This window comes from Marmota monax, unplaced genomic scaffold (genome assembly GCF_021218885.2).
Source record: "Marmota monax isolate L192 unplaced genomic scaffold, Marmota_monax_Labrador192_F-V1.1 WCK01_AAM20220418_F8-fsc00120, whole genome shotgun sequence".
Classification (NCBI taxonomy): domain Eukaryota; kingdom Metazoa; phylum Chordata; class Mammalia; order Rodentia; family Sciuridae; genus Marmota; species Marmota monax.
The window spans coordinates 5,290,508-5,300,191 of record NW_026694424.1 but is presented as its reverse complement, the minus strand read 5'-3'; the positions used below and the strand labels follow the sequence as shown (position 1 = coordinate 5,300,191).

The 9,684-nt window shown below is 42.9% G+C and overlaps 1 long non-coding RNA gene across 1 annotated transcript; it reads left to right on the top strand.

The window, feature by feature from the left end:
* The first annotated feature begins 831 nt into the window (after nt 1-831).
* LOC131423179 (uncharacterized) lies at nt 832-6,606 on the top strand. Its single transcript, XR_009224259.1, has 2 exons — nt 832-975; nt 4,532-6,606. It is a non-coding gene; the product is annotated as an uncharacterized LOC131423179 (long non-coding RNA).
* Nucleotides 6,607-9,684: the final 3,078 nt, after the last annotated feature.

Here is a 9,684-nt window from a genome sequence, read left to right as displayed (position 1 = left end):
GTTTCATTTTACTTTTGTTTAAAAGGTGGCTGAAGGGAAGGGCCCTCTGTACAGAGTGGGCAGGGAGAGAGTGTTAACTAAACCTGGAACCTGAGGCCTCAGCAGAGGGGAGCAGTTGCTCAGAGCTGGTCCTGAAAGCTCCACTGGGGAGAGACAAAACTGTCTACAGGCTGAGGCAGGAGCAGCCACACAGCTGGCAGCTGCTGATGTGTATTTTAAAGATGCTCTTGGTTAACCGCTATATCTCTTTTGGGGGGGCAGGGGCATGCCAAGGTTTGAACTCACGGGCACTCAGTCACTGAGCCACATCAAGCTCGCCATTGCTGAGGTTGGCTTTGAACACACAATCCTCCTGTCTCAGCCTCCCAAGCCACTGGGACTACAGGTGTGCACCACCACACCTGGCTAACCACTGTACCTTAAAACGTTTGATATCTAGTATTATTATTTTATTTTTTTAAATTTATTAAATACAAATTTTACCAGCTTTTTTAAGAAATGAAGGCATTCATTCCGCAAATAATAGGTGAGTACCTTATGCTGGTCTCCATTGTAGGAACTGGGAATGCATCTGGCACAAGGCGTCAGCTACAAAACAAAATCTACTTAGAAGTAACTAAAATGCTCCATATAGTGTATAAATGATGGTAAGTACTAAGGAGAAAAGTTAATCCAGGAAGAGAGATCAGGAACTGGGGAGGTGGGGGAGTCTCGAATTCATATGGGCTTCTGAGAGGTGGCATGTGACTAAAGACCTGCAGATGAGGAAGTGCTCAGAGCAGAAATCAGGGAAGTGCACTGTAGACCAAGGGAACAGCAAGCACAAAGGCCTGAGCAGGGTTCACCCGCCGAAGAGCACACACGGGGTTGAAGAGAAAGTGAAAACGCAAGGCCTATTCCAAGACTCCCAATCTCAGCGACCAAGGATTTTTTTGGAGTTGCAGTCATCAGAGATCCAAGTCTCCGTTTGAACAGGTGAGGTTCAGCATCCGAGGAGAGACGCTAAGCAGGCAGGAAGACACAGAGTGGGAATGCAGAAAAGATGTTAAAGCAGAAATAGAAACAAGGCCATTGTCAATATATAAATGATACTTAAATCCCAGGAACTAGCTGACATCACTTAAGGAGAGAGTAGATAGGAAAGAGATCCAAGGACCATATTCCCAGAGTAAAAGGGACAAAAACAGCAGAGGTGATGGGGAAGCAAGAGTGAAAACCTAGACAATGTGTGAGCTCCGAGCCCTGGGGAGAAGGGTTTCCAGAAGAGACAGTGACCAGGCAAGAGGGGCACCGTTGGCAAGACAAGTCAAGTGACCACTGAGACTCAACTCTGAGAGTTAGCAATGCAGTAGTCACTGGTGATCTTGACAATAGCAGCTTTAGTAGGATGATGGAAACAAGAGTCTGATTAAAGGTGATTTTAAAAGAATGAGAGGAAACAACTCAAGCGTCCACCAACAAATGAATGGACAAACAAAACAGTGTGTCTACATAGTGGAATAGTGAAGTACAGACACATGCGACCACACAAATGAACCTTGAAAAGTCTATAGTGAGTGAAAGAAACCAGCCAGAAGGGTGCACATAGTGTCTGACTGCATATACAGGAAGCATCCAAAATAAGTCAACCTAGAGAAACCAAAAGCAGATTAGTGGTTACCAAGGTCTGGGGAACTGCAGAGCTGGAGAACAACAAGTAGCTTCGTAATGAGTTCATGGCTTCCATTTGGAGGGGTGAAAAGGTTTTGGAAGTAGGTAGAGCTGGTGGTGGCACGACACTGAATGCACGTGATGCTCCTGAGTTGTGCACTTCAAATGATGGATTTTGTGTTATGTGTCTTTTGCCCAATAAAAGAGAATGGAGGAGAGAGATTGAAGACAGAAAAACAAAAAGGGAGTTATACTGTGAAAATGAGAGAAATGGGGTGGGAGCTCTAGCCGAGTTCAAGGAAAGTTTTTGTACTGATGGGAAAGAACAAGTGAAGAAAAACCCAGGACTCCAGAGAAAGAGGAAGGAGCTGTTGGAGATGATGAGCTGGAGGAGAGGAGAGAACTGCCATCGATCGCAGAAGGCCGGAGTTTGTCCTGGCCGGGAAAGGCAGAGCTGTAAACATAAGGGATCCCACAGGTGGTGGATGCCGGGATGACCATCTCCTCTCAGAGAAAGGAGCCGGGTGCTCACCACTGAACTTGCCCCTCCAGGGAGTTCCAAACAGGAGGGTTGCTCAGGGACTACTTACCAGGGACGATATCATGAAGATAGATAGAAAAGGCCTGATAGGAAATTGACTCAAAAGAGGCTTCATTTTTAACCAGAAAAACACAGAATTGCCTTGAGGGGTGAGGCTGTTTTTCTGAGTGGAAATGGAGCATGATCCTTATGGAAATTGTTTCCACTAAGAGGAAAAGACCCTTGTGGCAAATTGCAGGAATCCGATTAGCCTTCTGCATCTCTGAGTGATGACTCTAAATTCGGGTCCCTCCACATGCAAATGAGGTGATGTTATATAACCCAGCTCTTTATGTTGACGGCATAGAAGAGACTCATAAACCAATATCTGAGAGGGAAGAGGCCTCAGATCATCTGATCAACGGTGGGTGGCTTTGCCACCCAGGAGACATTCAGGTTCATCTGGCAACCTTTCTTTTAGTACTGGGGTTGACACTCAGCCACTGAGTCACATCCCCAGCCCTATTTTGTATTTTATTTAGAGACAGGGTCTCACTGAGTTGCTTAGTGCCTCACGTTTGCTGAGGCTGGCTTTGAACTCGAGATCCTCCTGTCTCAGCCTCCCAAGCCGCTGGGATCACAGGCATGCACCACTGAGCCCAGATGGCAACATCTTTTGGTTCTCACACCCAGACAAGTGCCATTGGCATTCTGTTAAAATGCAAGTACTCCCTAAGATCTGAAGAAATGACTCTACACTATGGTCTAAGAATGGTACTGCCTATGGCTTGTCACGGAGATTAAATAAATGGTTACATGTAAAGCATTGGGAACAGTGCCTGGGGCTTAGTAGGTACAATTTGTGGTTGCTCTTAACTGTGTTTTCAAACATTCATGGGAGAAATCTGTATGGGCCCTTTAAAAAGCCTGGCAGAAACCTAAGTTAAAAAAAAAATAGCAACAACAAAAGTGCAGCTTCTGCAGTTTCTTTTCAAGTAAAGACAAACTATTCAAAACGGAACAAGCATTAATAGGAAGTCAGGGAGTTGAAAGCAGTGAGTGACTATTAACTTGGTTGCCAAGGAAACTCACCAGGTTGGAAAACATTGTTGTGGAGACTGATGCAGAGTCAGAAAGTGGCCCAGAGAACTTCTGTCCTCCTTTTCCCATTGCCTCGAGGGGACAGGCCAGCTAAGAGGTTCGCAGGGCACTTGAGGGCCAGCCATGTGGTTTAGGGAGAAAGCCTCAGGTGTCAGCAGAAAGCCTGCTTCTCTCTGAGAGCTCAGCACATCCCACCAGGCCAGAGGAGAAATTAGACAGGCTGCAAAGGTGCCTCGGGCCCAGGAAGCTGGAAGTGGGGTGGGGTCTCCCAGCCCTTTAGACTCAACCCCAGGTGTAACCTGGGAGACAGCCAAGTATCTCTTCTAAAGAGGAGAAAAAGAAGAAAAGAGAGCTTAAGACGAGCAGCAGTAAGAGAGGGTTGGGGGAGGACCAAGATAGGGATATTTCAGCAAAATCATTCCCTGGTCATGGTCCACATTTGTCGCTGATTTTTCTATTCTGGTAAATTACGCACAGCATGGAATTTGGCGTTCTAAAGTGGATGATTCGGTGTCATTATCACATGGGTCATGTTGTGTGGCCATCGGCACTCACTGATTCCAGGACATGTCCACTTCCCCAAAAGAAGCCCCACTGGCCCTCCCTCCCCACCCTAGTCCCTAGCTATCATGAACCTGTTCTCTGTCTCCATGGATGGGCCTATTCTGGTTACGTCATATAGAGGGGATCACATACTATATGGCCCATGGGTCTGGCCTCTTTCACTCAGTGGGTTTTACAGGTTCCTCCATGTTGTAATCTGAGCTTTATTCCATTTGACCGGATAATACACCATTGTATGGCTATCCCATATTTTCTTTGACGCATTATAAGTTTTGCCAAAATCAAGATGAGTGATGATGGTGGTGTGACTAGATAGGACAGTAGAAAGGGAGAAAATAGAATCATAAGATGCATCAGCAAGACTTGGTGACCGATGGGTCACAGTGGTGAGAAAGAGAGAAAGGAGTCAGGGATTGGCCTTGGGGTTCCTGGCTTGGGAACTTACTATGTATTGCTTCCAGGATTTGGATCTGGGTTATGAACTGGACAACAGAATCTACTGAAGATAATTTAAAGAATAGAGAATTATGATGTAGTATTATATTAAGTACCTACAAGAATCTTTTTTTTGGGGGGGGGGAGTACCAGGAATTGAATTCAGGGGCACTCAACCACTGAGCTACATCCCCAACCCCATTTTTATTTTATTTAGAGACAGGGTCTCACTGAGTTGCTCAGCACCTTGCTTTTTTGCAGAGGCTAGCTTTGAACTTGCGGTCCTCCTGCCTCAGCCTCCCAAGCCACTGGGATTACAGGGGTGCGCCACCACACCAGGCCCTACAAGAATCTTGGGAAGACAATGGATCAGCCTCAGGTCTGTTTCCAGAAACAAATCCCTGGTGAAGATGGGAAGAAGATTCCAGAACAGTGTTGTGTCTGTGCGTACCGATTCCAGTAAAATGGAAATGACCCCTCCCCATCTTGCGTCTTCCTTCACCCTGCTCCACTTGGCATCTGACTGGTGGGTTCTACGTCACCTGTCTGCATGCTGGCAGCAGAGGAGGCTGGGTGTAGTTGGTTTTGTTTTGCATATTTGTTTCTATGTTGGGGGAAAATATCAAATTTGGAAAACGTATCCTAAAGATTCTGAGCTGTTTCAAAAGGTACAGACCTGCTTCAGTAGTGAGGGGATTAAGATTAGGGTCAGGTATTAAGTGGGTCACCAAGAAGGAAAATAGCCTGTTCAGGAGGGAAATGGGATTTCACTTTTGGGCCTGTTGAATGTGCAGTGCCCGTGATATCCAGGAAGTAGCTGGAAAGATCTTGTTTAATCCTCCAGGCAAACTGCAAAATTTATGTTATGGTCTACTTGCTCTAATATTGCACAATAAGAAAGTGGGGAAACAGGGCATGAATCTAGGACATTTGGGCTCTAAAAGCTGTTTTTTTCCTATGTCACAAATACCATCTTCCAACTTTATTGTCATCCTTTCAATTCTGCTCATCTTTGGTTAATCATTAATTCTTTTAACTCTATTTGTACTCTAACATCATGGACATCTCACTATTTGTCTCCGTCAAACACCACGTCACCCTAACTTCCTGAAAGTCATACCAAGGTCACAAGTTTGTGCTCCATCATTTCTGCTTAATGAACTTTGGGCATGTGTCCTGTGAGAAGATAAGTTCTGAATTGTGGCCTTCAAAACAAAATTAGAGTAGAAAATTCTTATCTTGGCACTCCTTGTATTAGTCACTGTTTCACTGCTGTAATAAAACACTGGAGTCAGTCTACTTTGTAAAGAAAAGAGGTTTATTTAGCTCATTGTTTTGGAGGCTAGAAGCCCAAGCTTAGACAGCCCCACTGGTTTGGCCTCTAGTGAGGGCCTACTGGTAAATGGCACCATGGTGGGAACACATGCAAGAGGGAGAGATAACATGGCCAGATGGGAGGCCAGGATTACGTGGAGACCAGACTTGTTTATTTTACAAAACACTCTCAAGAGAACTAACTCAGGGGTTTTCACTAACTCAGGGGCCCTTCTGAGGGCTTGCCCCCAGTGACGGAAGGACTTCCCACTAGGTTCTTACCATTAATATTTCCACATGGCCTCTACACTCCAAACTAGGGCCAAACATACCAATGCATGAACCTTGGGGGGCAAATCATAGCACTCCCCAATTTCCTTGTTTTGTATATTTCTTCCCCTTATCACGTCCTTATTTCATTACAATCTCAATACATTCACTGGATAGAAAAGTAGCTAGATTCTTTCTTGCTAAAGGGTTATAACTTTAATGTATTAGCCCTCTCAGGGGCTTTGCATTTCCACAGATGTTGAAACATTTAAGAATGCAATTGGAAAAGTAGTTTGGGGGATTTCTTTCCTTTTTTCTTTATTTTTTTCATTCACTGTTTAAATCACCACCAAAATTTTCTGTCTTCAGAGGGGTCGACCTGGCAGCCTCATCCCTGCTTAAGAAAGAGTTTCTCAAATTCCATCAGGCTCGTCTGTAGAAATGTCATATTGATTCTACAGTTTATATTAAAATGCCAAGAGTTTATAATTTAGCCAAAACAATTTTGGAAAGGAAGAACAAAATTGGAAGATGTATAGTGCCTGGATTTCAAAACTTATTATAAAGCTACAGTAATCAACACCGTGTGGTATTGACAAAGGGTAGCCACAATATGAATGGAAAAGTAGAATCCAGAAAGAGAGCCACATTGGGCTCCAGTTGGTAGAGTGCTTGCCTTGTGTGCACAAGGCCCTGGGTTCAAGTCCCAGCACCACAAAAAAAAAAAAAAAAAGAAAAAAGAAAGAAAGAAATAGAGCCACGCTGCACACATCAAGAGGTGGCAAAGGGAGTCGGCATGAACAGGATAAATTTTTTATTGAGTGCTGCTTCACCAAGTGGATATCATAAAGAAAGATGAATCTCATACCTCTAAGCCATGTGCGCGCACACACACACACACACACAAAAAAAAAACACTCAAAATGGGCCACACACCTAAGGGTAGAAGCTAAAACTACAAGTATCTAGAAAAAATAGGAGAAAATCTTTGCAACCTTGATTGACAAAAATTCTTAGGATACCAAAAAAAAAAAAAAAAAAACCACCAACCAACATGTTAATAAGATGGACCTCATCCAAATGGAAAGCTTTTGTTCTTTGAAAGACACCATTAAAGGCAATGAAAAAACAAACCATTGACCAAGAAAAGTACACACACACACACACATGCACACACACAATTTCTGTGCATAAACATGTATTAAGACATATAAAAATGTTTACAACTCATTTGTAGGAAGATAAACCATTCAATATTTTTAAATGGACAAAAGATTTCAACAAACTTCACTAAAAGAGATATGCAAATGGCCAACAGGCACATGAAAAGATTCTCAACATCATTAGTCATCAGGAAAATGCAAATTTAAAAATCGTATTGAGATAGCACCATACACCCACCAGAATGGCTAAAATTAAAGAGACTGGCGATACCATGCTGGCAAAGAAGTAGAGGAACTGAGGGTGTAAAATTGTGCTTTGGGAAACAGTTTGGCAGTTTATTAAAAAAGTTAAACATATACTTAACCTATGACCCAGGAATTCTGCATCGAGATATCTACCCAAGAAAAGTGAAAGCGTATGTACTCAAAATTTGTATGCTTGTAGCAGCTTTCCACAGAGAAATTTTCTTACATCCCTATTCTAAAATACTTCTCAGCAAAAAAAAAAAAAAAAAAAAAAGATATAGTAATATGTACTACAGCGTGGATAAGCCTTGAAAATGCTATTATTAGTGTCTCAGTAATTTTTTCATAGTGCTTCTCAGCCAAAAGAAATACCTAACAGTTGCATTTATTGAGTCATTAGGTCCAAACAATTTTGTAATAGTGGCTCCCACAGCACTGAACACATATTGCCATGTACCCCCCAAAACTTGAAACATCCATGGTGTTCTGTGAATTTGCTGTGCATGTTAGGGGGCCTTGACAAAGTTTGGAAACCATAAGGCTGAATTAATTCAGAGTGACTGAGAGATGAACAATGATTGCCTGTGACTAGGGAACTTTCTAGGTGGTAGTGTTGATCACACATTGTATACACTGTCAAAACTCATCACAGTGTATTCCTAAACTGGGTGCATTTTACTGAATGTAAATCACATCTCTACAAAGCCAACTTAAAAACAAAAGTCAAAGATACCCATCCTGAATACAAAAATAAATCTTGTGCAGAAACACATGCATCCACACTCGTGGCTCTTTGACCTGTTCATAGCATGATGCTTAGGTATCTTGTGATTGGCCCCACGGACTGACTCTTAGACAGTCTTTGCCTCCCTCCTTTCCTGCCACTACTCCACTCCTACAAACTGAAGATATTCTCAGGAGATGCTGTTAAGTATCTGTTGACTTGAATTTATTGAATTTATTGAGACTTGACATTTTCTGGTATATCTTATCATCATTATAAAATGATAATTTTTGAAAATAACCTACTATATGTCCTCCATGGGTACCATTTATTGAACATTTGCTTTTCTGATAAACATTATCATTAATACTTTTCAGGGATATTTCATGAAATCCCCTCAACGTGTGAGATGTTTGAGATAAATATTATTTGTCTCATGGTACAGATCAGGAAACTCAGAGGCTCAGAGAAGTTATGACTTTCATACAAGTGGAGATGCTGTGATTTGTATTCCTCTTTGACTACTAGAGGAGATCACATCTTTTCTAGGTCTTACTAGCCACCTGGCTCTGATCTGGTTATTGTAAGAATAGTACATTTTTATCTGAACCTCATGATGTGCCACACTGGAGCATAAGGTGTGGTGTCCCTCTCTTTCCTCATGATGGGTGTTAGGTGCTACAGAGTCCTCTGTTGATGTCCTCTGCCTTCACCAAAGCATGGTGCTGAAAGATTTTCAGGGAAGGAAAATCTAGAACCACATACTCTTCTGAAGGACAAGCTTTAGACATTCTATGAGTTCTCTCTTTTATCATTGTGGCATTTTCAATTGAACAATATTTAAATAAAAACGTTGTGAATATTTAAATAACTACGACAATTTGCATGTTTAGATGGTGTTCTTGTTTACGAAGTGTCCGCCAGTGGTGCTCTTCCAAAGCACTATAAGATATCCTCTTTGGGGGCTGGGATGGTGGCTCAGCAGTGGAACACTTGCCTCACACATTCGAGGCGCTGGGTTCGATAGTCGGCACCACATAAAAATAAAAAATAAACAAAATGGGGGTATTGTGTCCATCTACAACTAAATATATATATATATTTTTTTTTTAAAATGTCCTCATTGGGTGAACATTGTCAACTATCCATCATCTAAACCTTGCCAGAGGGTTTGTCTGAACTCAGGATAGTAACACATTCCTTAGGCCAGAGATTAAATTAGGAAGGGCACAGGCCCCAGTCAGGCTGATGAGATATGGAGGAACAATATCCAAAGGCAACCCTAGAAAAGTTGTAGAGGGGACTTCTTCTCCTCCTCTGGATGTTATCACACCTGGACATGATACCTCCGTCTTCTCGTGCCAGCCTGAGAATGACCATGAATGAGATGGCAGAGCAAAGAGAAAAGCTGGCCCTCGGTAACTCTGAATCATCTTCCCTGGGCTATCATGTCACCAGCTTTCTTCTGGGTGACACAGCAGATGTCCCTGTTCCATTTCTGTCACTCGCAGCAGAAAGGCCCCTGATGTTGTGCCGTACCTGGGACTCCAAGAAATTCAGCAACTTGCTCTTGTTGTTAGTGTGACCAGCATGGGTACAGGAGACCCACTCTCAGGACAGCCCAGAGCGCCTTCCACTCACCAGCTGCTGTTAACTGGCTGAAAAGATCTAACCCTGCTTGGTTTTATTAATATCAG